Source organism: Dermacentor andersoni, chromosome 2 (assembly GCF_023375885.2).
Source record: "Dermacentor andersoni chromosome 2, qqDerAnde1_hic_scaffold, whole genome shotgun sequence".
NCBI lineage: Eukaryota > Metazoa > Arthropoda > Arachnida > Ixodida > Ixodidae > Dermacentor > Dermacentor andersoni.
In genome coordinates this window covers 226,364,500-226,377,741 of record NC_092815.1, presented here as the reverse complement: position 1 = coordinate 226,377,741, position 13,242 = coordinate 226,364,500, and the positions used below count along the sequence as shown (strand labels likewise).

The 13,242-nt window shown below is 47.7% G+C and overlaps 1 protein-coding gene across 1 annotated transcript in view; it reads right to left on the bottom strand.

Annotated features, from left to right (window-relative positions):
* The window catches only part of LOC126539977 (dual oxidase maturation factor 2-like), a 449,790-nt gene that overhangs the window by 283,768 nt on the left and 152,780 nt on the right, over positions 1–13,242 (bottom strand). The window lies entirely within an intron of this gene.

Here is a 13,242-nt window from a genome sequence, read left to right as displayed (position 1 = left end):
TTGAAATTGCCGCTGAATAAATTGGTAACACAGCAAATTGAAGCGCGTTTGGAATCTTGCTGCGTTAAAATAAATCTTAACCGACGGGCGAACCTTGGCTTTTACTTTCAGTGGCTCCTGAGCGGCCATGTGCTTTCCAAAATAATGTAGCTTACTCCGATTAGATCTTTGAAATCATTTAGTTAACTTTGCAAAGTGCAGAAGAATATCGAATTATGTGTAATGCTTAGCTTCTCGCTGCAACATAACACATCTCTTCGCTTTGCAAAGTGCCGAAGTTAAGAGCATCAATAAAGGATAAATTGATGTATAGAATAATTAAGCTATCTGAAATGGCTACAAAGCTTTGTACACCAAAATTATGTTCCTAAGTTAGCCGTGTAATTTGGAGCTCCGTATGATGCAGTATCATTCGCTTTATAAGTGTGCCCAGATGCTACAATTCAAAAAAAAATTTTTTATTGATAACCACTTCTCCCTACAGCTATGGATTTTCACTTCATTTTAGTTCACCAAACCGTGTCAAATTAGGCATGGTAAAGACCAGATAAACAATTTCAGCCTTTTAATGTTCGTTCCCTAAGGTAAAGCTTCCTTTTACTGTTTCTGCAGTCTCATTGTTTACTCTCTATGCTGCTTGAAGTGTTTCATCAAGTTGCTATGTTCTTTTGGTGTAGTCTAAAGCACAAATGTATAATTTCAAACAGTGCCAATCTTCCGGCTTCAACCAGATACGAATGTATTAGACGGAACCGCGTTTCCCTTTCGCTCTCTTATCAGCAGCGGTGGCCGCTGCACGCGCCGAAGCAGGCCAAGAAAAAGCGCAAATTCCGTTTCCCATCACTCGTAACAAAATGCACAGGCTGATAACGCGAATAGCCACGAGCAGCCATACCGCATGCAGGTTTTTGGCGCTCGTATCCAAAATATCTCGAACCCAGCAGGTACTGAGAGGCGGCGTTCATGCAGCCATCAGCCGTCTGCGCGACTGCTCCAGGCAAGTCTGATTCCGATTGCACTCGTTTACTGTAGCTGGATATGCGTAGTACTTTTGTGTACGCATATCTCTCTTCGAAAAGCATGGCATCGTTCTCGTGACACACACAGCTAACAGCTACTGGCGAGAAGTACGCGTGTCACCTGTTACATTGCTAAATCCCGCAAGCGTCCCATCGTTTACATTCCGAAGTTTCGTTGGACCTGCGTCTTTTACTTTTCTCTGCCTTATTTTCTTTAACATTTCAACGATTATATCAACAGCCTACATTTCGAGCAGGTAAATATACAGTTAAAATTCGATCTAACGAAACCCGATTTTACAAGTTCCCGATCTAACGAAGAAATTTTCATTCCCCGGCAAATACTCATAAGGTTCAATGTTGTTATCAAGTCGAATTAACGAAACAAGCTTGGATCAAATCCTTTTAAAAAAATAAATGAGTAAAAGAAGCTGTGATTTCTGATTTTGACGCAGACTGATTTTTTTTCTCGAGCGTATGCTCTAACGCTGTCGCGTAAAAAATGTAGACACCCCAGTCACGGCCCTAGCTTTATTTTGTCGAAGCTGCACGCCACGCCCATGCACGGTACAATAGACTCAAAGCAGTGGCTAGCATTCTTACGTACCAGATGGCGATAGGGGCGGCGGTATTCAGCCTCCCTCACGGACTTTTTACACGTGCAGGCATGGTTTAGCGGCAAATACAATACCGCGGTACCTTTTTGCGTGTCGCTAGTTTAAAATTGTAGATTTCGAAGGACCCAAAAATCCGTTACTCGATTTTCCGAACTTCCCGGTTTGACGAAATCACTCTAGTGCGGCAATCATTTTGTTAAATTGAGTGTAAACTATACGTCACTGTTCTCCTCTGTATGGAGGCTGAGACATACTCAAAGCTCTCTTCGATATTTCCACACGATAGGCATTAGCTACGATACGATACAGATACGATACAAATGCCCTTCCGCTTCCCCAGAAATATTCAACGGGCTTCAAACAGTAATGCACTGCGCTTTCACTTCACAGGATTGTTGAAACACTAGATGTCATCTAAACAATCGGCGTCTGATGATTAAAATAAATGGTGTGCTTCTCTTCGGTATTTTGCAGTCCTTCCTTCACATGTCTTGACGCCAACGACACCATGCACGCGACGGACCCATGGTACACGCTCTCGATTGGTCCATATAGGGGGACCGTACGTTTTGCCTGCTAGTATGCCACAAATAGCGCGCTCTACATCGTCGTGTTGCACCTGCCAGTCATACACAATCAGCCGATTTCACCTGCTCAATGCACGTTTTGCGTGGTGCGCGAAAGGCGTCAGTTAGTTTGAGGTTAGGGAGTGGTCTTGCTGTTGTTGTGTAGCCCCGTTTATGCGACTACAGCAAAGCACAGGAAGATTCCACACGCTGCTGTATCGGCGAATCACTGGAAACGAAGGACGCAGGTGGGTTCCGCGAAGAGGGGACGCAGGAAACCCCCCGCGTGGAGAAATAGCGGATCAGTGGCTGTGCCGTAGAAGAGGCACCAGATCTGCCCCTGCGCTCGCAAAAAAGAGCAAACAGTCCGAGCTGAAGGGGAGCGTTCGGTGAAACGGGCGCGAAAAGAAAAGGTGCTTGAGATAACCGAGACCGCTAATGCCCATGCACTTCCCACATGTTCCGTCGGCCGTCTCAGTCACGGAAATTTGGCGACGGGACACTGCCCAGCCGGCTTGAGTGTCTATGTTTGGCATCCATAGGCGCCTTGTTAAAATGCCTGTGAAAATGGCGGTAGCTTTACCACCACTAAGCCAGCTACGACCGATGGATGCTTTTGTGTGCGATTGCCATCGGGTCCAAATTATTGTGTTTGGAATTCAAGCGAGCCAGCCCACAGCAGCACGGGGGACAGAGTATTCTCAGTACTGGCAGAGCAACCCACTGATGGCAGACATGCAGTCAGTGGAAACATTCTCGCAGCTTGCGTGGCGGCCGCTTGCAGGAGAAAGGGGAGATCAAGGGCCGATAACCTAACGTAGGAGAGAGGGAGATGACACCTGTCTTTGAGCAATCCTATTCCCTGGCGTGTTGTAAATTGTACCAATATTTCCACCAATGCCATGTGCGGCTCGAACGTGGTTGTGCTATTGGTTGCAATGATGTGAACTCGCATGTTGTAAGGATTGGGGGCTCAATGCCACCATTCCTAACCAGTTGTTAAGATTGTAGTCGGGCATGAATTAGATGGTAGCTGGCCCATGCCGTCGTCCAACTTATCCACGCTGAGGACGTTGATGAAGAGGACTGCTTCTCATCGAGAACGAGGAATATGGGTTTATTTACAGTATCTGCATAAGGACGCTGCAGTTCATCAGTCTAGCATGACTGCGAGAGAAAGTATACTCGAGCAGCCGCACAACAGCGCTTTATAAACACTCGGTCCTCCCTCGATCCGAAGGTGAGAGAAACGTTCGACCAGTCATCGTAAACGAGTCGCCTCTCTGCACGAGGGATTACACACACACACTTCCGCACAGGTTCACGGTCCTCAACCGAGGTCAGGCTGTCTTCGCCGAACTCGGGGCTTACGTCAGGAAAGGTGCCTTTTATTCCCCAAGCTGACCCCCGCAGCGCGGCCGGTTGCCCATTGTCTTGCGTCTTGAACGGCGCGTGGGAAGGGGCCTCGAACTACGTTCCCCGGGGACTCCCCCGCTCGCGGCAGACCGGGTGTGTCCGGTGCCGTGTTCCGGCGTAAAGCCTGCTTCGTCGAACTCATCTCGGCTCCTGCGACGGAGAGCCGAGGACGCGCGTATTGTCCTCCGGACACAGTCGACTTAGTGACGCTGTGGCTAGAGGGCTGCGGCGGCCTTCCAGGAAAAGCTTGACGCCACTGTCGCAACTGGCTGGCAAAACTTGCACCTCAGCAGGCCGTTCTTAACAGCGCCTCCATGGCCAGGAAAATCTCGACTGTCCAGTGTTGACAACCGCTGGGCAGGAAGAGAACGGCTGGTGGCCAGGGGGTGATGCCTTGGCTCGCAGCGACCACTTCTGTAATGATGTCACCGCCCCAAAACACCCAACAAGGACAGGCTACTGCAAAACGAACCCCACAACACGGCTCTACGCCGAGATGACGTACCTTGGATCACACTTTAGACCCCCTAGGCTTCAAAGAAATCATAAGTGCAGAAACGAAAAAGGCTGCATTTCGCTATCCAATTTTCAAGCAATTTCGTGCTGACAAATTCAGCAATCAAAGAGGGAATCCTGCTAAATGAGAGGGGATATTCTTGGCTTAACAAAATTAATAATAACCCTAAAATTTAGGCGGGACCCTTAAACGCAGAATTCATATTAGCCTGCTCAAACCATCCGCATTGCTATGCAACTTTCCCTTCTGATATCTAACGGAGAAGTTGTACTCTTGGAGAGTGAGACTCCATCGGAGCAAGCGGCCATATTTGTGTGACATTTGACTGAGCCACGTCAGAAGACAGTGGTCGGTCTCGAAGATGAACTTCGCTCCGCACAAGTAACACAACGACTTCTGGGCGGCCCAAACTAAACAAACTCATTCCTTCTCTGAAGCGCTGTAGGCTTCCTCTCTTACATTTAGTTTACGGCTGGCATAGAGGATAGGATGCTCCTCGTTATCGTCGCCCACCTGACTAAGTACCACGCCCATACCTCTGTCGCATGCGTCGCATTGAACTATGAATTCCTTTGTGTAGTCTGTCGCGCGAAGCACAGACTTTCATACTTTGGAAAGCATTTTCTTTGTCCATTTCCCAGTGTACGCTACTCGGTGCTCCCTTTCGGAGGGCGTCCGTTAATGGACTTGCCATTTGCGAGTAATTCGGAATGTACCGGTGATTGTACCCCACGAGTCCCAAAAATGAACGAAGGTCTGTTTTCGGGTGCGGCTGAGAAAATTCTCCAATAGTAGCTATATTCAGCTCGGCCGGCCGTCTCGTGCCCTGGCCGACAACATGGCCCAGATAAGTAACCTGTGAACAACCAATTCTACACTTTTCCGCTTTTATTCTGAAGCCGGCTTCCCTCAACCGTGAGAACACCTGTTTGAGGTGCGATACGTGTTGTTCCCAGCTGTCCAAAAAAATTACTACATCATCAAGATATAGCAAGGCTAACTGCTGCAAGTCTTTTAGGACAATATCCATTAACTTAGCGAAGCTAAACGGCGTGTTCTTCAGCCCGAAGCTGAGCGTGAGAGGGCGAAAAGTGCCTACAGGTGAGATGAATCCGGCATAGCGGCTGGCACTTTCTGAAAGGGGAACTTGCCAGTGCCCCCGCACCAGATCTATAGTTGTAATGTATTTAGCAGCGCTAAGTCTTTCAATTCGCTACACAATGTTGGGTATCGGGTACAGCTGATCCCTAGTGATATCATTTAACTTCCTGTAGTCAACACACAGACGAGGTTCCTTGTTAGGGGTTTCTACCAGCATTAGCGGTGACGTGTAGCCACTCTCAGCGGGCTCAATAACTCCCAACTCTAGCATGCGCTGTATCTCTGCCTCCATAATGTCTCTCTGTCTTGGAGACACCCTGTAAGGCTTTGATCTTACGGGTTCGGTTGATGTCAGCTCTATTTCATGCGTTATTAGTTCGGTTCTACCCGGCCGATCGCTGAACCTGTCGAGATATTCCCCTGATACCCCTTTTAGCTCATCTAGCTGCTCGGGTCTTAGAGCGTGCGAGCTTACCGAAGTTTTACTACTTCTTCTAGGCCGATTTCAAAGTTGGAGGTCGCCTTATACTCCTTAAACTTGCTACTAGTGACATCCTCCTCCTTGATTGTATAGTTAACGACTCCGCTCCGTTCTACACACGGCTTCATCAAATTGCAGTGATATATCCTCACCTCCTTCCTGCGACCGGGCATTTTCAGAGCATAGTTAGTATCTGAAAGTTTGTGCAAATCTTTAACGGGCCCATCCCAGCGAACTTCAAGCTTGTTCTTTCTTGAAGGTTTGAGCATCTTTACCTGGTCTCCGGCGTTAAACGTACGAAGCCTCGCATTCTTGTCGTAATAGAATTTGGCGTTCTTTTGGGCCACTCCCATGTTCTTTTCGACTAGCTCTTGGGTTGCGCTTAGCCGTTCCAGCAGATTTAGCACGTATTCAACCACTGTTGGACTCTCCCCTCTTTCCTCCCACATCTCTCTTAACATTCTCAGTGGAGAACGGAGTGTCCTCCCATACACTTCTTCTGCTGGCGAGAACCCTGTAGCCTCATGTGCAACCATTTGCAAAGCAAACAAAGTTGCCGGCAGACAGTTCTCCCAGTCTTCCTTGTGCTCGTAACAGAGCGCACGCAAAACTAACTCAAGCACTGAATGCCTGGCTGGCAAAACTTACACCTCAGCAGGCCTAAAACCCCTGCATCCACGCGCCACCGCCGCTTTCTTATGTAGCGACAACCTTTGTTGTGCGCCGCCTTTCCCCTCACACCAAATCCGGTTCCGGTATCTCCGGTTCCGGCATTTCCGGTTTAAAAGTTTCCGGTTCCGGCGTTTCCGCTTCCTGGAGTTGCGATGCGGGAATTTCCGCTTTGACTGCTGTTAGACGATGGTGAGACGCCCGCGCGTGCTTAGCAGAGCTGTGGCAGTCACCATAAGAAGAATGCAAAGGTGACAAGCTGTTGTATTGCGCTGAAGTAGTAGTTCGCGGTCGCTGTTTGCAAATGCACGAAAAACGGCAGTGGTCTCCAAGCGCCCAGGCACTACATTCCACTTTACGTTGTCGCTCGTGCCACAACCCGTCGCAGGTTGACGCGAAGCAGCGAACACGAGCAGATCGCTGGTTACAGTGGGCGGTGGTTCTTGGATGGAATTGCATTCATAGTTTCAACCGCGGCTCGTGCAAAGCCTCTCCAGTGACGCGAAAGTAAACAACGCTAAAAAACAAAGCGTCACTTCCACTCGGAACAGGAAGCTGCAGCTACGTAAGTTCCGCTTGACGCCGGAAGCTAAGGGGGTGAGTGGGAGAGGAGCGTGGAGGAGGAGGGCAGGTTGGCGGTACTTAACCTGGTCGGCGGAAACGTGCATGGAGGGGCTTTAAGCAGGCCGTCCTTAACAATGTGTGATTGGCTGGTTTGCAATTCCTTTGTGCAACTGGTGGTTTAAAAAGTCATGTTTTGGTTTTGTGGGAGAGAGCGGAGTTTGGGCTTGGACTCGGACACACGCCTCGGCGTTTGAGTAAAGCGTCCCTCTACTGGACTACGGCTTTTCCTTCGCGCTGCCACCGTGCACTCGAATTATCGAGGGGCGCCGACTTCGAGCCTTAAACACCTTCCGTCTCCTTGACTAGTGTTGAAGCTACCACAGGATAAAGGGAAAAGAAATTAACTGCGCCTATCCGAGACACGCGGAGCCCCGACAAAATTGATCGCGGTTTGTAAAACGGAAGACAGCGCCATGACGTTTGGTACAGGCATGAATAGTGCGTATTTGTATGTCTAGAGAAGTACGGGGAAGGACGCCACTGAAAAGGAGCAAGAAGCCACTCGGTAGCATTAGATCGCACAGTGATTTAGGGGAGTTTGTACCAGAGGGAGTTTGTAGTCGTTCAACTGCCACAAGAAGAATGGTCAGTGCATGTATTGGTCGGATGTCCATGCCTGCGGCATCGCACGTCCTTGTGGTTTTACTTACTACGGTTTATCTGCCTGCACTGGTTTGCATGCTAAAGCGTTCATATATTTCTAGACGAAGAAAGCGAGAAGACTATGTGCACATGCATAATCACTGCGATGCATCTAACAGAATGTTTTGTTGAAAGTGATAACATTGTTCAGTTGCAAAGCTACCTGAAGCCACGAGAACATTAGGATACTCCATCAATTCCTTGCAGGCTGAGTACCGCTCTGCTTACAGTTCCCTCTAGTAACCATCGTAAGAAACCATCATTTAGGTGCCTTTTAGCGCCGAACCATGTTAGATATTTATTTTGTCTTAGCAACTACGACGGGTAGGCATAGTTGCATGTGAAATGAGCGAAGCTTTCCACATTGAAAAGTGTGCAAGGTCTCGTGTAAGCCAGGCAGCTATCGTTCTGCTTGAGCACGCCTTTCTATATGACGCACGACTACCGCAACTGCCATCTGATTTGTAGCTATACCGCGGATAAGTCAATCCTAATGTTTTGTTTATGTTGCGTTGCCGTTCAGTTACAGCCGGCAACCTACATGCCATACCACGACACACCCAGAGGTAGCATGATCTAACCCTGGGGTACGGTTGACAAGGACTCAAGCATACTAATACCAAGTGCCGACACGACAGTCAAGCTGGTGTTTTGTGAGCGACGCCGGACGAAAGGCAGTGACGCCTCCCTATGAGGCACAGCGTGGCCATCAGGCACAACGCCAGGCTTAGTGGGTGGGCAGCCCTCGAAGGTGCATCAAGTGACGTCAATTACCGGCCTCCAAGGACGATGAAGCTACCGTGCAGTCGAGAGTGGCGCCACATTGGCAACGGAAATACCTTCGCCGGCTGCCGCCCGGAGACAGCGCCTCGTCGCCCTCTCCCATCGGGATACACTTCGGCGGAACCTAGCCCGAGAATAGCCTCACCATCCGTGGCAAGGGGGCATTGCAAAAGCGGCGCTGAAGGCAACGTTGGGTAGTTGGCTTAGAGAAATTATTTTATATGCATCCAAGTACAAGAAGTGTATCTGGTGTAGGAGATCATTCTTAGTCACGCACACAAGGTGCTCATTGCAGGAGTGCGGCGCCACACCCATCGTTAGAGAAGTTGGGCCACTTCCTCGAGTATTCTAATCCTCAAGTCCTCCTCCCGGGTTCGAACGACGCATCGACTCAACTTCTCACAAAGTTTTTTTTTTGCGTATGTCATAAATACGACTGCTATTCCACTTCGCAAAATTAGATAGCCATCCACATGTGCTAGCGTTTCTGCTAGATGGTGATAGATGTGCAAGCACCCCGTCGCTGGATCTCAAAAAAGAAAGAATGTTCCCATCTGAAAAATACCATGCGCATAGATTTGTTTTGATCGCTTCTGTGTTAGTAGAAGCGGGAAAAAAATTGACGTTGTCTCCTTGCGCCTTGGTTCTGCACATCCGATGAAGTTTTATGCTAGCGAAAATTCGGTCTAGCGTTGCGTCCAGTGTACATCTTGTTCACGTCCCGCCGCTTCTTTAGCGCTAGTTAGCAATGTCTCGTGACGAGAAATAAAACAGGCCCTAATATTGAGCCTCGCCGTAAGTCACCAGTCTCGGAAATATATTTCGAAAATTCTGCGATTTAACGTGCCAAAACCACGATATGATTATGAGGTACTCTGTAGGGGGGAACTGCTGATTAATTTCCGCCACTTAGAGTTCTTCAGCATGCACGCAATTCACGGTGTCCGGGGGTTTCGCCTCAATCGAAATGCGGCCGCCGTAGCCGGGATTCGATTCAGCGACCTCATGCTTAGCAGTGCAACGCTGAAACCACAATGAAACCATGGCGAGTGGAAGCATATCATATTTGGATTGCGATGGATTAATAACAATCTTTGGGGTGCAGTACTTTAAACAATTTTGCATCAACCGGGCAACGGTGTCTAGTAGACAAAGTAAGGAGGCTTTCGCGATGAAGCGCACGCGAAAACAAGGTGAGAAGTCCAACAGCAGGCAATAAATTTCATTTCGTAAGTCATAAGCTGACAACGCATCGTGAATTGAACTCAATCATTTTTTCGTGGCTGTGTCCACCATTAAAGTCAAGAGTTTACACAATAGGTACTGCTACTTGTCCTAGTTACTCTAATAAAAGTCATGATATAGAAGGAAAAGGACACGAAAACCTGATTCATTATAGGGCCTCTGATGCTCAAGCCTCTCTACTACCCTCCTGCTTCGGGCATTTTCCCCCGGCATCAGCGACCACATGCACATGTATACCGATGTATCGGCTAGGTCGTCCAGTTCTTATGGTGCCGTGGTTATACTAACGTCAGGAATAACACTGCGATTCAAGACATCGCATGTCACGACCTCAACGGTGGCAGAATTAACGGCTCAGCGTCGTGCACTGGAATTCATTGATTTTGAAAGACTTAGAAAATGGGCTGTGTTCCCGTACTTCAAACTGGCATTACACTGCACGCAGTGAGTTCTCCGACACGGATGTCGCAAACAGCTGACATACGAAATCGCGAAACTTCACAAGCACGTCCAACAAGAAGGTCACGAGGGTGTCTTTAAATGCGTACCTGCCCATTGTGGAATCAGTGACAATGATTCCGCCGATAACGCTGCTCGCACATCACATCAAGAACAGCACAGCGTTCCAATTCCGCTTCCGAGGACAGACGCCGCAAGGCAGCTTCCACACCTGGCACGCAGTCTCTCACTGACCGTGTGCAACTCGCCAAACTTAAGACTTACACGACTGCATCAATTAAACCCCTTACTGCAACTCCGACATCCATTCGCACTTCCTCGGCATGAAGCTACGCTTCTCTATCGCCTGTGGTTAGAAGTTGCCTTCACAAAGGCATACTCTTCATTAACTGGATTTGCCAACAGTGCAGCATGTGAGGTGTGCGGCACCGAAGAAAATATCCACCTTCTGCTGTACCACTGTCCACGATATGCCCCTGAAAGACAAGAACTTGCTGACGCTCTACAAGAAGTGGACAATCGGCCGCTTTCCGTGCAAGTGCTGCTGGCACTCCGCCCCCATCGCTCGTCGGCCCATAAAGCTGTGAAGGCACTTTTGTGCTTCTTGTGGAGGACGGGCTTGTGTACGTACGTGACTATTAGTGCAATTACTATTAGAACATACGCCGCCGCAAACTCACCACTAATTTCCTTGTTTCCTTCCATCCTCTCTCTCACTGTCATCTTTGTTTTCCCCCTTCCCATTGCCCTGACGTAGGGTAACCAACCGGACGTTATTCTGGTTAACCTCCCTGCCTTCTGCTTTTCTTTTTCGTTCGTTCCTACAGTCCTTGTTAAGAGGTAAGCCACACAGCGTGGTGTCAGCCCATCACGTCTAGAAGAAAGTGGGGTGACCGCACTTTCTAGGCGTCCACTCCATGGGGTTCTAATACACTCATGCACATGCTTTCTTTATTAGGCTGCCAGAGCACTTAGAAATTTCTGCGACGAACACTGGCGGATATCAAAATGACAAGCCGACAACATTTGTCGCTGAAAAATGACTAAGAAATACTTGTTGACAGCGTTCGCGCTTTGATACCAAAGTCATGAATATTGTATGCAAGCTATGGACACAGACGAAGAAATGTGATATTAGTTCAGAGCATGCACAAAAATGCATGACGTCCTATATTCTTCCATGCTCCGTTGTCAACTGAAAATTCAGGAAAATATTCTTGGTAAAAAGAACGGGATAAATCTGTGAAACGGTGGTTTTTCGATACTTTTCCATCCGAAATACACCATTTTCAGGGGTATAAGAAAAACTCCAGTATTGCAGCCGCTTCCCTTGTTAAGGTGCTCGCGGTGACACAAAAGTGAATTGTTCCGTGTTTCCTTCAGTGTTCTGTAGTTCTTGCCCCAAAAATTCAAATTTCAGGTTCTCTGTTCTTTTTCAAACATGCTTGGAATAGTTTCCAGGGGCCCTATAACGTAAAACTATTCAAATATGTTTTGTTCCAATCTCCTGACGTGAAATTTGCGTAAGCGCCCATGAAAGCAACAGGCGGTCACCCACAGGGTTGTCTCAACAGACCAATCAAACGCTCTCCTCGTTCACAGGATGTCACTTTTCTTTGCTTGAAAAACGAATAACATTGCCTACACTGAGCAGCTTGTCTTATATGATTGGCTTACAAGAGGCGAGGAGGACGCTCAAGTGGAAAGGTATTCTATGGGGCCGAGCCACTGCACTGAAAATCGATAACCGGATGAAGAGGGTGGTGCCGGCGTCTGTGATTGGTCCGCTTTCCCTTACTTAGCTTACAGTAGCTCGTCGACAATCGTGGCGGCATGCAACGGAAGCTTAAAAATGACGCTAAAACAGATACTCAGCGAAGAAGAGTTGGCAGAACGAGGTCGTAAACGTGCCGAAAGTGCTCGAAAACGTTACACGGTCACGAAAGAAGTTTTATTACACGTATATAAACCCATGCTCTCCGGCAGGTGCGAGTACCCACTGCCTGAGCGATCGGCGGCAGCCATCTTTTATTCCTTTAGGAACGGGGCAGCCTGTGGCTATTCAGAAGAAAATTCAGTTTTGTTCGGCATAGTAATGCATCTTTAACGCGTAGACGTCACTTTGACACGGTGAGCTTTTGGGGTTTTGTGACGTCACATGACAGGCAGGTGAAGTAGATGCAGCCAGAAAACTTTTGACCAAGAGCCGAAGGCTAATGGCGAAAAAGCAGTCGAATCAGAAATATTTTTCTTTTGTTAGGTCAAATTATGCATAACCAGTGTATACACGTCATATCAGATGGGGAGCTATCGCAGTTTTCGTGACGTCGCGTGACAGACAGGTGAAGTGGGGGTGGTCCAAAAATGTTTTTCACTATTCGCGGAGGGCTGATTGCAGAATTGGAATAGAAAAGTTTCAAACAGTTTTACGTTATAGCGCCCCAGGGCTAAAAGATGCGGTCAGCCACTTGACAGAGGCCCAGATACAAGGCAGTGGCTGTTTTTTTTTACTTCATGCACATGTGGTGCCCGACATTGATCTCCATGCCAAGCCATGAACACATACATGTAAGTACGTAATAAATATAACAAATCATCAGAAATACTCAGAACATATGATAACACAAAGAGAGTAAACGTGTAAGAGTTCTAAAGTATGCAATACTAGATGCCTAAGTGAGCGTATCGTCAAAATTCTAGCCTAAATGCTGACGCAGAGAGTGTAGGAAGCGTATCACTAGGTAAAAGAGCTATAAAACGTCAGATCAACAGAAATACATTAGATAAACATTGAACATTGAACAATTCAAGGTGTAATTATTCCCTCTATAAAACACTGCGAGGTAAAGCACCAATATTACCAGGATAGGTTCGCCCATGTCCCAAAAAGATAACTAAATAAGAACAAAAATATTTTAATAAAATATAGTTGGCGTACTAATGGTAATGTGGGCGTCGCTATATCTTTGTCCCTCCGAGGGATTAAAGGAAGGTTGTGGTTCAAGTAATGTAAAATGTAAAAAAATGTAAGGAAACGTGGTATCAGCCATAGGTCAGAGCTACGTGTGCGAATATTAATACACTTTTGAACCAGTGCAAGTGA